At 39.2% G+C, this 15,480-nt stretch overlaps 1 protein-coding gene across 5 annotated transcripts in view; it reads right to left on the bottom strand.

Annotated features, from left to right (window-relative positions):
- The window catches only part of NDST2 (N-deacetylase and N-sulfotransferase 2), a 119,563-nt gene that overhangs the window by 79,158 nt on the left and 24,925 nt on the right, over positions 1-15,480 (bottom strand). The window lies entirely within an intron of this gene.

Raw genomic sequence — 15,480 nt, 5'->3', positions numbered from 1 at the left:
CCTGATCGCACACACTGTATTCTCTGCAATGCTGACCTCTATCATCTTATAGTACGTGTCTGCCCTGTAACAAGCATGTCAGCAGCTATGAGCATTGAGACATAGCAGCATGCATGGATACTATACTAAACTATTGCTCTACTGAAAAATCTACTAGATAAAATTCTCTGTTTCATTACAAATGCAAAAATTCACTATTTGGGCATGGCTATTCTCACCAATGTGGGACGTGGTGGTGCTGCGGGCTAAACCGCAGAAGCCTGTGCTGCAGGATTAGAAGACCAAGCAGTCGTAAGATCGAATCCACGCGACGGAGTGAGCTCCCGTCGCTTGTCCCAGCTCCCGCCAACCTAGCGGTTCGAAAGCATGCAAATGCAAGTAGATAAATAGGGACCACCTCGGTGGGAAGGTAACAGCGTTCCGTGTCTAAGTCGCACTGGCCATGTGACCACGGAAGATTGTCTTCGGACAAACGCTGGCTCTTTGGCTTGGAAACGGAGATGAGCACCGCCCCTTTACCTTTACCTTTACCTTTTTATTCTCACCAATAAAAACTATATAGTTCAGTGAGCTGGAGTGTCCAGCCAAGGTTCAAATCCCACTACGCCTCCCAGGGGAGGGACCAGCAGAGATCACTTAGAACATATGTGCCTGATGGGATTAAATGCTCTCATATCTCTCTGGCTTTGGGCAAGCTGCAGTTGTGAAACACCACCAGAATGAGGAACTTGTTTAAAAAAAAACCTTACAAGTACTCTATATCTAGGAATCCTGGGAGTATCATCAGAAACAGAAATTGATTTGATGGCATATAAATAATTAATTAATTCTTCTCAACAGAAGGCAAACTCTTGTGGCGTCCATTTCTATCCACATTCAAAGGAAAAGAAGAAGCAGCGACTGTGATCTTCACTAGACAACATAAGTAACCATAAAATACGCTTACACACGGGCAGACTAATAACACACATATAGTGGTACAATTAACAAAGATATAAAAGGTTCTGCAAAGGGGCTTAAGCCCAAATCTATGCCTCGGTCCATCAGAACAACCTATTTTTGATATCAGGATGATAACACCTATTCATAATTTTTGCCTTCTGTACACAACAATAATTGAGATATAAAATTCTTGTTCCATTGCAGATTCTTTTTTTAAAATAATCCTAACAGATTTACAAAGCATGGAAGTATTTGAATGGGAGACACTACATAATTACAGAGCAGAGGTGGTAACTCCAGAAGCACTGAACCACACATAGAAGAGCACTAATTTGCAACGGAAATCAAAACCTAGCCTAAAATAATTTTTGAAGGGAGAAGCTGAGCATCACTTCTTCGGAACAAGAATAAAGGACAGGATTTCAAAATGACAAACTTTAAATGCCCTACAACTGGCCTATTAAATACAGTCTTACTAATTGCATCCAATTAAACAGTAGCAGACTTTATGATTCCTAAATATTACCCCCTCCCACAGTAGCCTGATGCTCTTAGACTTCATGATAAACTGACATCAAACACTAACTCATAAAACTGAAGTTTGGAAGTAATTGTTTTCTTTAAAGGGATTAATCCTGACCTTTGTCATAATTCCTTTTCTAAATTTTGTTCCACTGTTGTTTTGATGCAATGCTCGAAATCCATGCTGTGCAGTGCCAAGAAAAAGGAGACGTGACTTTAGATGAATTACACAAAAAAGAACATCAATGCCATGAAGCTTTAGAAAAGAATACATACATATACTGGGACACAAAAGATGATGAACAGCAGGCAATGGAGCCAAAGCAAGGCAAAGCACTGAAGTGCATCTTACATACTAATAGCTGAAACAGAAATGACAGCCAATTATTATAGTTTCAATTATCATAAAACAGCCCTTGATCAGGCCAATGCAGAAGACACAATTTCATGACGGTCTAGCAGAGAACAATTTAATCAACAGATAGATCTAAACAGATTAAAATACATCAACACCAAAAAAAACCCCCTCAAAATACTGCTCTGAACTCAATTGCCAAAATTGTAGCATAGCAAGTCATGGTTAGAATATACCTATCTGAATCTATGGAACTTACATAGGAGTTGACTCACTAAATCCCTATTAATATGGGCCTATATCAGTGTATTTTATTTTGCTAAGCTACAGGGTTTTGGCCATTGTGTAAGAACTAACAGTAAGTACTAAAGAGCTGGTCAATGTGACATCAGTGAGAGAAGGCTGCTCTCAGCTGTGCAGAGGTAAGACATGCTGTAAGTCAGTGGTTCTTAACCTTTGTTACTCAGATGCTTTTAAACTGCAACTCCCAAAAACCCCAGTCAGCACAGCAGGTGGTGAAGGCTTCTGGGAGTTGCAGTCCAAAACTCCTGAGTAACCCAAGGTTAAGAACCAGTGCTGTAAGTCATTCCCAGAATAATAACCACCTTAATATACTATAATAAATGGCAACTCAGTTGAAGATTGACTGTTGCTTCCCTGCTACCCTTAGACACTGGTTGAAATCCAGTAGTAAACTGCAACTATAGTAGGCCCATTGAATCAGTGGGGATTTGGTGAATATATCCTTTGTCCCTCAGCTTTGGCAACCTTAGACAGAGACCAGATTTGGCAAACCTGGAGCAGCTAAAGCAAGCCTGGGTAAAATGGGACTCAACAAGATAGAAGAGGCACTTCCAATAATGATAGGTTTGGGCAATTTTCCACAGACACTTTTTGAACGAGGCGATAGAGACCATGGAAGGGTTTAAAACCCCTAAAAGATGAAGCCAAAAACAAACCCAATAAGCTTGCTCAGTAGTGTCCTCATTAAGTTGCTCTGGCAGAAGACAAAAAGGAGACTGAGTTTGGGCACACAGGATCATGCACAACAGGGAGGATGGACAGTTATTGCCAAAAATGCTCATTTAAGGAAAGTTTCAAACTATTCTCTGTGCAGGTGCAGAAGGCCCATTGAAGAACACAGTATGCTCCAGTCTCATCAACCTTACCAAAAGAACACTGCATGCAGTAAAGTAATGGTGGTGGAACTTTCTGCCATAACATTAGGTAGCCCTATGCCCATAAAGAGTGAGGTCTATAACATCCAATTTGTAGTCAGATATCCAGGCAGGGGGATGTGGTGGCGCTGCAGGTTAAACCACAAAAGCCTCTGTGCTGTAAGGTTGGAAGACCAGCAGTCGTAAGATCAAATCCACGCGACGGAGTGAGCTCCCGTTGCTTATCCCAGCTCCTCCCAACCTAGCAGTTTGAAAGCATGTAAATGCAAGTACAGTAGATAAATAGGTACCACCTCAGTGGGAAGGTAACAGTGTTCCGTGTCTAGTTGCACTGGCCACGTGTCCATGGAAACTGTCCATGGACAAACGCTGGCTTAGAAACAGGGATGAGCACTGCCCCCTAGAGTCGGACACGACTGGACAATTTGTCAAGGGGAACCTTTATGTTTACCTTATCCAGGCAGGACAGATAGAAAAGGCACAGCTCTCAGTTCTCTACTAAAATACAGTGGACCTTCGACTTACAGACGGCTCGACTTACAGACTTCTCTGGCTGCAAAATTTAGATTCGACTTGCAGCCAGAGAATCGACTTACAGACCAGAAAAAAAACAAAATGGAATAAAAATAGAATAAAAACCACTGGTTATGGGATTAATCGGTTTTCAGTGCATTGTAGGTTAATGGAGATTCGACTTACAGACTTTTCGACTTGCAGCCACCATTCCAATATGGATTAATTCCTTAAGTAGAGGGTCCACTGTAGTGTCTGTGCTCTCACCAGTTAACAGAGTAATGGCGAACCTATGGCACATATGCCACAGCTGGCACACAGAGCCCCCTCTGTGGGCACACGAGCCATAAGTTGCCATCGAGAAATACTTACCCGTCCTCCGATCCCAGATTTTGGCACTCCCCTCTGCTGGTGCAGCAGAGGGGTGCAATGGCGACCATTACCAGTCTAGCCCAATGGGGGATTGGAGGACCACTAAGTATTTCTTTGTTAATACCACCCATAGGTGGTCTTTGTGAAACAACACTGAATCTTCTCCGGTAAAGAATCGTTATATTCTCCTACAGATTTCATCAAGATTACTTCAGTTCTAACATATTTCCAGATAAGTCATTCTCTAAAGCCAAATACTCTTTTGTTACAAAATCATAAATTCCTTCTCTCAGTATGAGTTTTTTCCCTGCTTTGTCCTCAATTATATAATTGGACAGCACTCCTTTAAATTAATTTTAAATCAGCAAGAGCTAACATTTTCTTCATTGTTTTCTAACACTCTGTTGTGCAGACATACAGTTGTGTTCAAAATTATTCAACCCCCAATGCTGTAAAGGGGTTTAGGGACTATAGTGTACATTTGGAATTGTATTCAGAATGAAATCCTACAAGGACGTTTTAAAGAACCAAATGCAACTAAAATAACATCAATTGTTTATGTAATACAGTAGTAAATGTTTCTTTTGTGGTTTCTTCATTGCCACAATTATTCAACCCCTTAAAGACTACCACTCTGAAGAAGAGAGGTTCATTCAGGTGTTTTCGATCAGGTATTGAAAACACCTGTGGATGTCACCGAGCACCAATCAAGCATAATAAGCACCAATTAGGCAGCTTTAAAATGACTGTGATACTCAGCTCCTTCTAGACATTTACTGGTGTGGTTACAAACATGGTGAAGTCAAGAGAATGGTCCAGGAAGACAAGAGAAGAGGTGATTTGTCTTCACAGGAAGGGCAATGGCTATAAGAAGATTGCAAAGAAGTTAAACATACCGAGAGACACCATAGGAAGCATCATTCACAAATTGAAGGCAAAGGGCACTGTTGAAATGCTACCTGGTCGTGGAAGAAAGAAGATGCTGACTTCGACTGCTGTGCGCTACCTAAAGCGTAGAGTGGTGAAAAGTCCCCGTGTGACTGCTGAGGAACTGAAAAAAGATTTGTCAACTGTGGGTATAGAAGTTTCAGCTCAGACAATAAGGTGCACACTGCGTAATGAAGGTCTCCATGCCAGAACCCCCAGGCGCACCCCCTTGCTGTCTCCCAAGAATAAGAAGAGTCGACTGCAGTATGCCAAAAGTCATGTGGGCAAACCACAAAAGTTGTGGGATAGTGTTCTGTGGACTGATGAAACAAAATTAGAACTGTTTGGGCCCATGGATCAACGCTATGTTTGGAGGAGGAAGAACAAGGCATATGACGAAAAGAACACCTTGCCTACTGTGAAGCATGGCGGAGGGTCAATAATGCTTTGGGGCTGTTTTGCTTCTGCAGGTACAGGGAAGCTTCAGCGTGTACAAGGTACCATGAATTCTCTTCAGTACCAGGAGATATTGGATGAAAATGTGATGCAGTCCGTCACACACCTGAGGCTTGGGAGACGTTGGACCTTTCAACAGGACAATGATCCCAAGCATACCTCCAAGTCCACTAGAGCATGGTTGCAGAGGAAAGGCTGGAACATTTTGGAGTGGCCATCGCAGTCACCAGACTTAAATCCGATTGAGAACCTCTGGTGGGACTTAAAGAAAGCAGTTGCAGTGCGCAAGCCTAAGAATTTGACTGAACTGGAGGCTTTTGCCCATGAAGAATGGGCGAAGATACCCGTAGATCGCTGCAAGACACTTGTGTCAAGCTATGCTTCATGTTTAAAAGCTGTTATAACTGTAAAAGGATGTTGTACTAAGTACTAAGATTGAATGTCACTTGGGGGTTGAATAAAAACTAATAATGATGTGAGCACAGAAAAGACATTTGTGGTTATTTCATTATAAACTTAAGGTTATATCTCTCTGACCTACAAGTGCCTCTTTCATGTAAATGTAAGCAAGATGACTGAATGATCAAAATCAATGTCAAAATGGCCAAAACATTCAATTTCAGTGGGGGTTGAATAATTTTGAACACAACTGTACATACCACAGTCTCTAAATCATAATAGTACTTATCTCACCAAAGTATAAATGACTTTCTGTTGCAAAATCAAGTGGCATAAAACAAAGTTTAATGTTCCAGAAGTGTTTCCCCCTCTAATCTCACAGTCTCTTCCTTTCTTTTTAAAGAAGGTATTTAGTAAGTTTTCCCCCCACTCCCATACAAATGATCTGACTAATAGAGATGGCTGTAATTATCAGTATGATATAATGTACAACTATCAATGCTCCCTTTTACACTTGCACCATGGATCTTAGGCCCTACCACTCACAAAAAGATGCAAGCCCACTGTCTGTGTCCCTCCCATAACATCTAAACCTGACAGAAAGGAATCTAATCAAATGCTGAGGGTAAATGCAGTATCAGCCTTCCTTTCACACCCCATTTTGTTAATCTGTTATATTCTTGATCCAACCCAGAGATGTTTCAAATCCAGAAGGAGACACCTTTTCTCTCCTAAACCAGAAATAATCAGAAGGCACATCTGGCTTAGAGTTCTTCCATCTGCCTAAGCAGCTTTCATGGTGAACCTGCTAAAAAATTCCCTTTACAGAGACAAGAGGGGTATTTTTTAAAAAAAGATGGATGTTAGGGGTGAGGACTGGGGAACTATACTGTTGTCTAGGGAGGACCTCTTGCAACCCAAAGGCTACACTTAGCCCACTCCCAACATAAGGTGTCTGCATGTGGTTATGGCTGTTAGCTTATGACTCTGCCAGGGAGAACAGTGTATTAGGGAAGAAACAAAAAAAGAAGTATTGCTGTATCATTAAGAATGACAAATATATTTCAGTGTGCACTTTTATGGATTATAATCCATTTTTAGATGCATGGAGTACAACATCTGGGTCATATTTTATATATGGTTCATACGCAGTGGGAACACAGGTTGGAACAAGCAGAATGGGAAGGATAAAATGACCACTGTATATTAACACTTGGTAATGAACTTACAAGACGACAATTGCATCATTAACACAGATAATGAAGATTCAAGGTGTTAATAACATTAACATCCTGGCAATGAATAAATTACTTTGATTTTCAGAACTGGCTAGTTCTGCTGAGGTCAAAGTTTTGATGTACAATGAAAATGGGACACGGTGGAAGATGACATCTAGTAATGAGCTTCCAAGGTGACAATAGCAAGAGTAATATAGGTCATGAACCTCCTGCAAGATGCCTCGATACAGTGCTTGACTTCCCCAGGAGTCCTGCAGAGATACACAGACCCCCTGGGAAAAGATCAAAAGCCTGCTGTTTGTCTCAGCTGGCATTTATCCCAATTAAGGGTTAATACAAAAATGAAACCAAATAATCACAGGAAATCATATCAATGTTCATTTGAGTATTGAAATGTAAGTCTTTTTATTGTTTGAAGAATTCGAGGCAACATCACCTTGTCTACTGCTACAAACTATTCCTACATCACTTCTACGTTCACAAATTCAAGAATCACTGAAAACATGTAACTTTTTCAGCAGTTACAAGTGTCTTTCTTTAAAAAAAGATCATTACATCTATGAACAACGCTGTAGGTACAAATGCTAAAACATATGAAAATGGAATTTAAGTTGTACTTGAATATAAATACTGTATAAGAGTATTAAAATATAGCAGTTAAATGCAATGAAAAATATAGTAGCATAAGTACAATAAAATATCAAAAAGAATGTTTTAGATTACATTCTTAGAATAAAAAAGCTTATAACCTGTAAAGAACTGTAAAGAGCAAAAGACAAAGAATACATATCTTAAAACATTAAAGTTCTTAAAGTTAAAAATCTGTGAAAGAAAATACATTAATTAGCCTTTTACCATACTTAAATATACACAGAAAACTTATTAAGTTCTCACCCACCTTGGCTGTTAAAGTCTATGTAAAAAAAATCCATTGTTGATTTTCTGGTGCTGCTGCCTCTCTGCCCCACATCAGCATTGTTGAAATTCAGTGTGTGTAGCATAACATAAATCCATCTTATTATGAATCAATGCACTGCCTGTGCTGTCCCTACCTTCACATATTTATAGCTCTTACCATTTTTTCCCATTTTCCCATATCTTGTTTTTACCCACTTAGGGATTTCAACAGTAGCAAATTCTGTGTTCTAGCCCAATTTAAATCTTCATTCATATTGTTCCTGCTGAATTTCTATAAGATGACAATAATTTTTTTTACATAGCATCTTTATTTTGAGTATTCTTCGACTTTACGAAACTGCTATCTTTGTTTCTCTTAATCTATGAGTTTCCAATCTAAAATTTTCCCTCTCTATCAAAATCATTAAGCCTTAAAACCTATACACTGAGGATTTCATATTTTCCAAATGATGGTGCTCAGCTTCATAAATCTCATGAAAGATATGCAAACATTTAGGTGGCATGAAACTGATTACAAATTCTGTAACCTTCATCTGTGGTACAGCCAGTCAATTGATTGTTTTGGTACACTAAAAGTGTTACGAGATTACTCATAGTAGCAGTTCCAGGTGCTTTCTTTACTTTTAAGTTTTTTTCCTGCAATCCCCCCCCCCCAATAATCCTTTTACATTCTTATAAAGCACAAAGATTCAAATATTGATATTTCAACAAGTTGACTGCTTTAACATCTCTGGGAAGTTTAAATGTTCTGGCACAGAATTCTACACGTTACCATTTCTGGTGTCAGATGTGTTTCTGCTTATTCTCTTGTACTGGGATTGTCCTGTCCATCCTAGGTTAACTACAAAGTAGCACTGCTGGCAGAGGGCAGCATATATCATTTTAAAAAATGAACAAGTGATTGAGCTCTGAAGTTGTGGGTGGTGATGCTGGGACCTCTAACAGTGCTGCTAAAATAGATGTAAGGACACAGTTTGCATCCAGATTTGTAGCAGGACCTTGGTCCACTCTTGGTATCTACGTGTGATGCTTATACATCCACCATATACTTGCATAGGATGTCAAGGAAACACACCTTTTGTGTAGACATGAGGTCAGGCTCATGGTGGGGTAAAAGTTAATGCAATTATTGAGGATTTAAGACAGTTATTGATATGACTTCTAAACAGAACCATCATATTCTGAAACAATATATCTCTGAATTGACGAGTTGATGAGTGACAAGCAGCAGTAGCAACAGCAACAACAACAAAAAGCAGTTGCCTTTATTTCCTAGTTACAAGTTTCCCCAAGGCTGGCCACTGTAATACTGGGCTAGATGCAACCTCAGTCTAAACCAAGAGAACTCTTCTTATGTTCTTCTATCTACGTGTATGGATATGTATGTATGTAGGTGTGAATATGTATGTATTGTGGGTGGGGTTATGCTTCTAACAATTATCTATGGAATTTGTTTCCCTGGGAATCTGTCGCACATAATGCATATTGTAGTTGTGTTGATTCTGTTTATTCTTATGTGGTTGTTCTGTTATTCTCATCTGATCTGTTGATCATACAAATAAATCAATGTTCTTCTATCAGCTAACTCTGTTTCTCCACCTCAGCTGATACAGTCAACCACTATAATACTCTTACAGTACGTGTCAGCCTTTAAAATAGGAAGGAAAGTATCTACAGAGCCAACAGGTGAAGTGAGGTGAAGGCAAGCCCTGCTGGGCCAGGCAAGTTGAAAAGCACAGTATCTCAGCTGGAAGAAGCTCTTAAACACCTGTACAACTGTTAGCACAAAGGAAAAATATGTCAAACACCTATTTTGAATCATTAGGTTTAGAATTCTGAATCTAGCAGCCGTTTCAAAAATCTGTCATTTCCAGTTTTCACATTTTCCTCCTTGTATTGATTTAATTATATCCCTGTAATCTACTCTAACATATGTACAGTGGTGCCTTGCATTACAATGTTAATTCGTTCCAGCGAAATCGCTGCAAAACGAAAACATTGTAATGCGATTTTTAAAAGCCAATAGAAACGCATTCAAACCCGATTAATGCATTCCTAGGGGCTTGAAGCTCACCGTCCAGCGAAGATCCTGCATAATGCGGCAATTTTTGCTACCTGTGCAGCGAGGAATCCGTGCCAGAAAAGAGTGGGTGGCCATTTTGTTTACCCAGCAGCCATTTTGAAACAGCTGATCAGCTGGCCGAAAATCATCGCTTTGCGATGATCCGTTCCCAAAGCAGGGAACCGATCATCGCAAAGCAAAATTCCCCCATAGGGAACATCGACGTCTACCAATTTCGTCATCAAACGGAGCGCCCGTTAAGCGAGGCACCACTGTACTCAAGAGAATAGAGGTAGTGATACTCTTATCTATAGTGATTCCTGAGAGGCAAGAGTCAGTAGCTTCTGGTACAAAGAACAATGAAATTGTCTAGTAGAATTAAATTAGTCTTTTCTGTGAAAAAAAAATTGTGTTACATGGAAAATATCTTAGTTTAAACTTGATGCTCTTGCAATATTTAACTTCAGCTTTACAGTGATGTTCATAACCAAGTTTACAGTTTTACTTTAATACAGCGTAATAACTAGCACATTTTTAGGTAAGTAAAAGGCCCGAAATATGTACTGCATGCACCAAGTAATTAAACCTTCATTTGCAAAACACACACTTTCAAAGATACTTAGGGAGAAAATTCAAGTTCAACACCAAAGTGAGACTCTCTTCTTGACACAAGATCCTTTAAATATGCAAAAAGAATGCAGTGAATGAAAGGAAAGTTGCAGCACAAGAGCAAGCTTTCCCATATAGGTTGCATAATTACAACTCTTTTGTAGCTTCTCAGGAATGGGGGTGGAATTCTGCTTCATTCAAAGAACAAGGCGGATCTATTATCTGTGATCTCAAATTCCCAGTTTCTTTCTCCAATAAGGCAAATGAGAACAGTTATTCTTCAGACTCCTATGCCACTTAATTTTCTGTTTGGCATAAACTGGGTCTTTATGAAGTTTTTCTATTGTAACTTTAAGCCAAAGAACTGATTTCCAAACTCAAAAGCATGTATGAAATATGCGCCAAAATCTGGCACTTCAGAGATTTGATATCTCAGAAAGCTCATATTCCTTCAACCCTGGAGTGTCTTCACTTCACCACCAATAGTACTTTTATCATGTAAGAAATTAATTCAACCTGCCTATTAGTCCACCAGCAGTAATCCCTACAACAGGTCTGCGCATGCTAGGGCCCACCAAACTGAAAGTAGCTCACTAACCTTGCATAATCATCCTTCAGGGGCCTAAAGAATTGTTTGATGCTGCATGTAGATATGTTGTCAAGCATCATCCACACATGGATTGTGGAAGATTTCACTCTGGTTTCAAACCAATTCAGAATGAACACAGAGTGACAAAGGGGGAAAGGAAAAACTGCATGCTAAAGCATACCTATCAGAGTCTTCCTAATTTTCAAATACGGTGGTCCCTCGACTTACGAACTTAATTGGTTCAGGAACATGGTCATAAGTCGAAATGGTCGTAAGTCGAAGCACTATTTCCCATTGAAATGCATTAAAATGCAATTAATCCATTCCAGCGGAAGGAAAAAAATCACACACACACACAAATTACTGCAGAACTCATTGGAAATGTGATTAATCCCTTACGGCTGACCGGGGGGGGGGGGGAGAAGAAAAGCAATAAAGCATGCAAGACCCATCGGAAATGCACAGAAAACAAAGGGACCAGGTCAGAAATGCACAGAGAACAAAGGGACCAGGTCCAAAATGCACAGAAAACAAAGAGAGCAGGTCCAAAATGCAAAGAGAACAAAGGAAAAAGCAAGGGAAGCATGCAAGACCCATTAGAAATGGGAAAAAACCCAAAAAGCAACCAAACCCCCCAAGACCCATCGGAAATGAGGGGGAAAAAAAACCAAATCCCCCAAGACCCATTGGAAATGGGGAAAAACACTCCAAAAAGCAACCAACCCCCCAAGACCTTTCAGAAATGGGGTTAAAAAATCCAACCAACCAACCAAACCCCCCAAGACCCATCAGAAATGGGGAAAAACACTCCAAAAAGCAACCAAAACCCCCAAGACCCATTGAAATGGGGGGGGGAACAAAAATAGTTTTTTAAAAGCAGAAAACAGCACCTTATCTTACCACGCAGCCTTCTCCAATCGCACACTCTCTAACAGCTGAGGCAAAAGAGCTACAAAGAAACAGCCTCATCGCCACCTACAGTTAGAAATTTGAATTTCCCGCTTTTCCCCCTGCCTTTTTCTGTTCATAAGTGGAAACTCCGGTCACAAGTAGAAGCAAAATGTTGTGGCAGAAGCAGGTTGTAACTCGAAATGGTCGTAAGTAGGGACATTCGTAAGTCGAGGCCCCACTGTATTTGGAGAAATCTAGTGTGGGCAAAAATGAATGAATGATTTAGTATAATTAAATTTAATTTCATGGCTAATATTTAAATTAATTAATGTTTTAATGAAATCAGGCAATTTTGCTGTTTACATGTGTGTGCTGTCTTAATTTATTATTCTCTGGGGGAAGACTATCTTGATGTTTGTGTGCGTGTGTGTGTTTTATCTGCATTTTTTAAGAGGTGATAAAATAATTTTAAAAAATAATATTTTTATTTAAGTTAGAGTTAACCTCTTTGTTGTTAAAATACTTTAAAAAGCCTTGTGTAATCACAGCTCTAATTTAAAATGTGGAACAATAAAATATCATGTTACAGAATTGTGTTGCATGGTGTCATGTTGTTTCCAACATATGGCAACTCTACTAGTGTTTCCAAGTTATGTGCACCCTACCTATGAATTTGAACCCTGGTCTCCTGAGTCCCAGTTCAATACTTTACCCACTTCACTACAACTGCTTTTATTACAGAAGATGGATTAGAAATTCTAATTTATATTAAGAGGCAGTATATACATATAATCTTTATGGGAAAAAGGATTTTGTAAGTGGCATTTGACAGTTCTCAGATTGGGTGTCATTTTTATAAAGTTCCACAGGATTTTGTACAGATTATTTAAATTAATATTTCTGTCTCTCCTGCCCCCAGTAATCAACATATAATGTATCATCAGAATGCTTTGCAGTTCTTAAACTGGGTTCATGTCTCCAAAGATACATATTTATAAACAGCAAAATATGGAGGTAAAAAAATGAGAGACTTTATCAGCCTTCCCCCCCCCCCCAACTATGTTTCTAGTGCCCTGCACTGACATGATATAATATCAGGCATTCTTAGGAGCCTTGCAAACATTTACAGAATTGTATTACATAATTTCTTTGAGTGGTGCTAATTTCACCTGCTAGGGCTTAAGTGGCAAACCCTTGCTTTTATGCTTCTGGGACTCTGTAGAGTGTAGACAAAGTCAAGCCCTTACCCTTCTCTCAGAATAAATCTACATTCAGTAACTCGAAGTACCAATGAATTGAAGATTACTGGAGGTATAATCAATCTGGAGAAGGTATGTAAATCACACCCTCCTTTGGATACCCCAGTCCACTTCCTACACCATTTTTCATTTCCTTCTCCCATCTACTGATAGCCATTATTCATGGCTCCTGAGCATGCTCAATCCTTACTAGTCTCTTTCAGTTTGTTGTTGTTCTGTATTTTTAAAATATTATTCCTCCTTGCTTCTCAATGACTTTGTTTTAACTATATAGTCACCAGCATTCACCATCCTGTGGTTGTCTTTAGAGGAAGTAGTGTGTCTTGTTAATTTGTTTCAACCCTGGATGTCTGTTAACACTGGGCATTTGTTCTCATCTGAAAATGAGTAAAACTTTCAAGATACCCAGTCGTAAGCCAGTTAGTAAGCAATGGGCATATATTTTTAACTCATCCAGATCAAACACCACATCATCATATTGTATTTATTTATTTTTCTTAGAAGATGCACAGATATTCATGAACACTACATATTTCACAGCATCCCTGCTTACAGTACCAGTGATGTCATGACTGTTGCTGTTGCGGTTGCCCTGTAGGCAAACAAGGTACTGTATTTCTATTGTCCCTATACTTATTCTGTATGATGGCAATGATGTCAGCAGCACTGAAAAAAATTGGAAGAGCCTACAAAAGAAGCAGCTGGAGCTGGTGAGATGGGAAGAAACAGATATATTCATTCCCCCAAATGTGCCTTGACATCAACATGTTGTTTTAAAGTTAATATATAAGAAAAGCATTTAACTGAGTTAGTGACTATCACATTTATCTAAAGAAGTGTGAAACTAACTCTGCATGATCAAGCGAGACCAAGGCTTACATAGTCTACAACTTCTGGCTTCTTTCCCTGAACAAGAACTGTTTTCAGGCCTGAGTGATGGATTCTAACGAAAAGAACGAGAAAGCCTTTATTGTTTTTGTTACAAAAGCCTAACAGACTACTCTCTGGAAACTGCTGCAACTAGATTTTAAAATACAGAGACAAAGTTACTTTTAAATGAAGATCAAATTTTAGTGAACTTATTGGATGGAACCATCCACAGTACCAGTACTATCATTTATGCTGCCCTGGAGGCAAATGGGGTTTTTCTACTGGCCAACTCAAAGCCGGAGCTGAAACATGCACACTGAAGTTGATTCCATTCATTATTTAAAGGCAATAAAACATAAACCTAAATCAGAAGTCCCCAACGTGTTTGCTTAAAATTCTGTCAGAACAGAGATAGGTAAATTCAAGGAAATACAGTCAAATACATCAGGAAACAGAAAAAAAGCTTGCCTAGAAAGGAGTAATACCACATACCAAGACAAGATTAGAGACAGATGCCTTCAGGGCAAACGGATGCTGAATCCATCTAATTGTATGAAGACACGTACGTTCCAATGGAAACAGTAACAAATTCATAGAGAAAACTTTAGCCATGGTCCAAAATCCCACCTCAATCACCTTTCATGCATGTGTACACAAACTTGAGGTGCTCAGCAGCTAAATCTTTCTTTCTAGTACTACACTGTGTTTCTGTCAATAATTCTCTTACTTCAGTTCCATCTAATGATGATTAGTGTGGTGAAAACGTAAGATAAACAAGCTGTAGAACTCTGGAGGTGGTCTGGAGGTGGTGGTAGCAGGGTGCAAAGAGATTTTCCTAAACAGTTATCTGATTAGGCAGATAAAAGTTAAATGTGCTGTCAGAAATAGAGTATTGCAATATATTTTATTATCCTAAAGGAAAACTGACATTTGGTTTGATGGAAGAATTCTACTAGAGTTCCATAAAGTCTGCAATGTATTTTGTCCAGATCATTTGCTCTCTTACACACATATATATTTTCCTTGAAAATTCTCTTTCTGGTTCTCAGAAACAGACACTTTAGGGAATTAGAAGGTCTGGAAAGTCCCTAGATGGCAGGAAAATATTTTTTTTCTGCAGGAGAACCCCAGCAAGAAGCCAGCAATACAACAAAGAGGATGTAGGGACTCAGAACTGTGAAGAACGGAAGAAATCCCTCATTATTAGTTTAGTTCTTGCCTAACTATTCCTTGCAAAAGAGAATATGAGTCTATACTAAGTTTTTAAAAAATGTTCTTGCCCACTTGTTGCATAAGATGAAAGAGAGAAGAGGCAGACAACTAACAAATATGATCTGTAACAAAGGTGAAGACCAGCTAAAAATATCTGAAAAGATTTTT

Source organism: Pogona vitticeps, chromosome 3 (genome assembly GCF_051106095.1).
Source record: "Pogona vitticeps strain Pit_001003342236 chromosome 3, PviZW2.1, whole genome shotgun sequence".
Lineage (NCBI taxonomy): Eukaryota > Metazoa > Chordata > Lepidosauria > Squamata > Agamidae > Pogona > Pogona vitticeps.
This window is presented reverse-complemented; position numbering and strand designations above follow the sequence as displayed.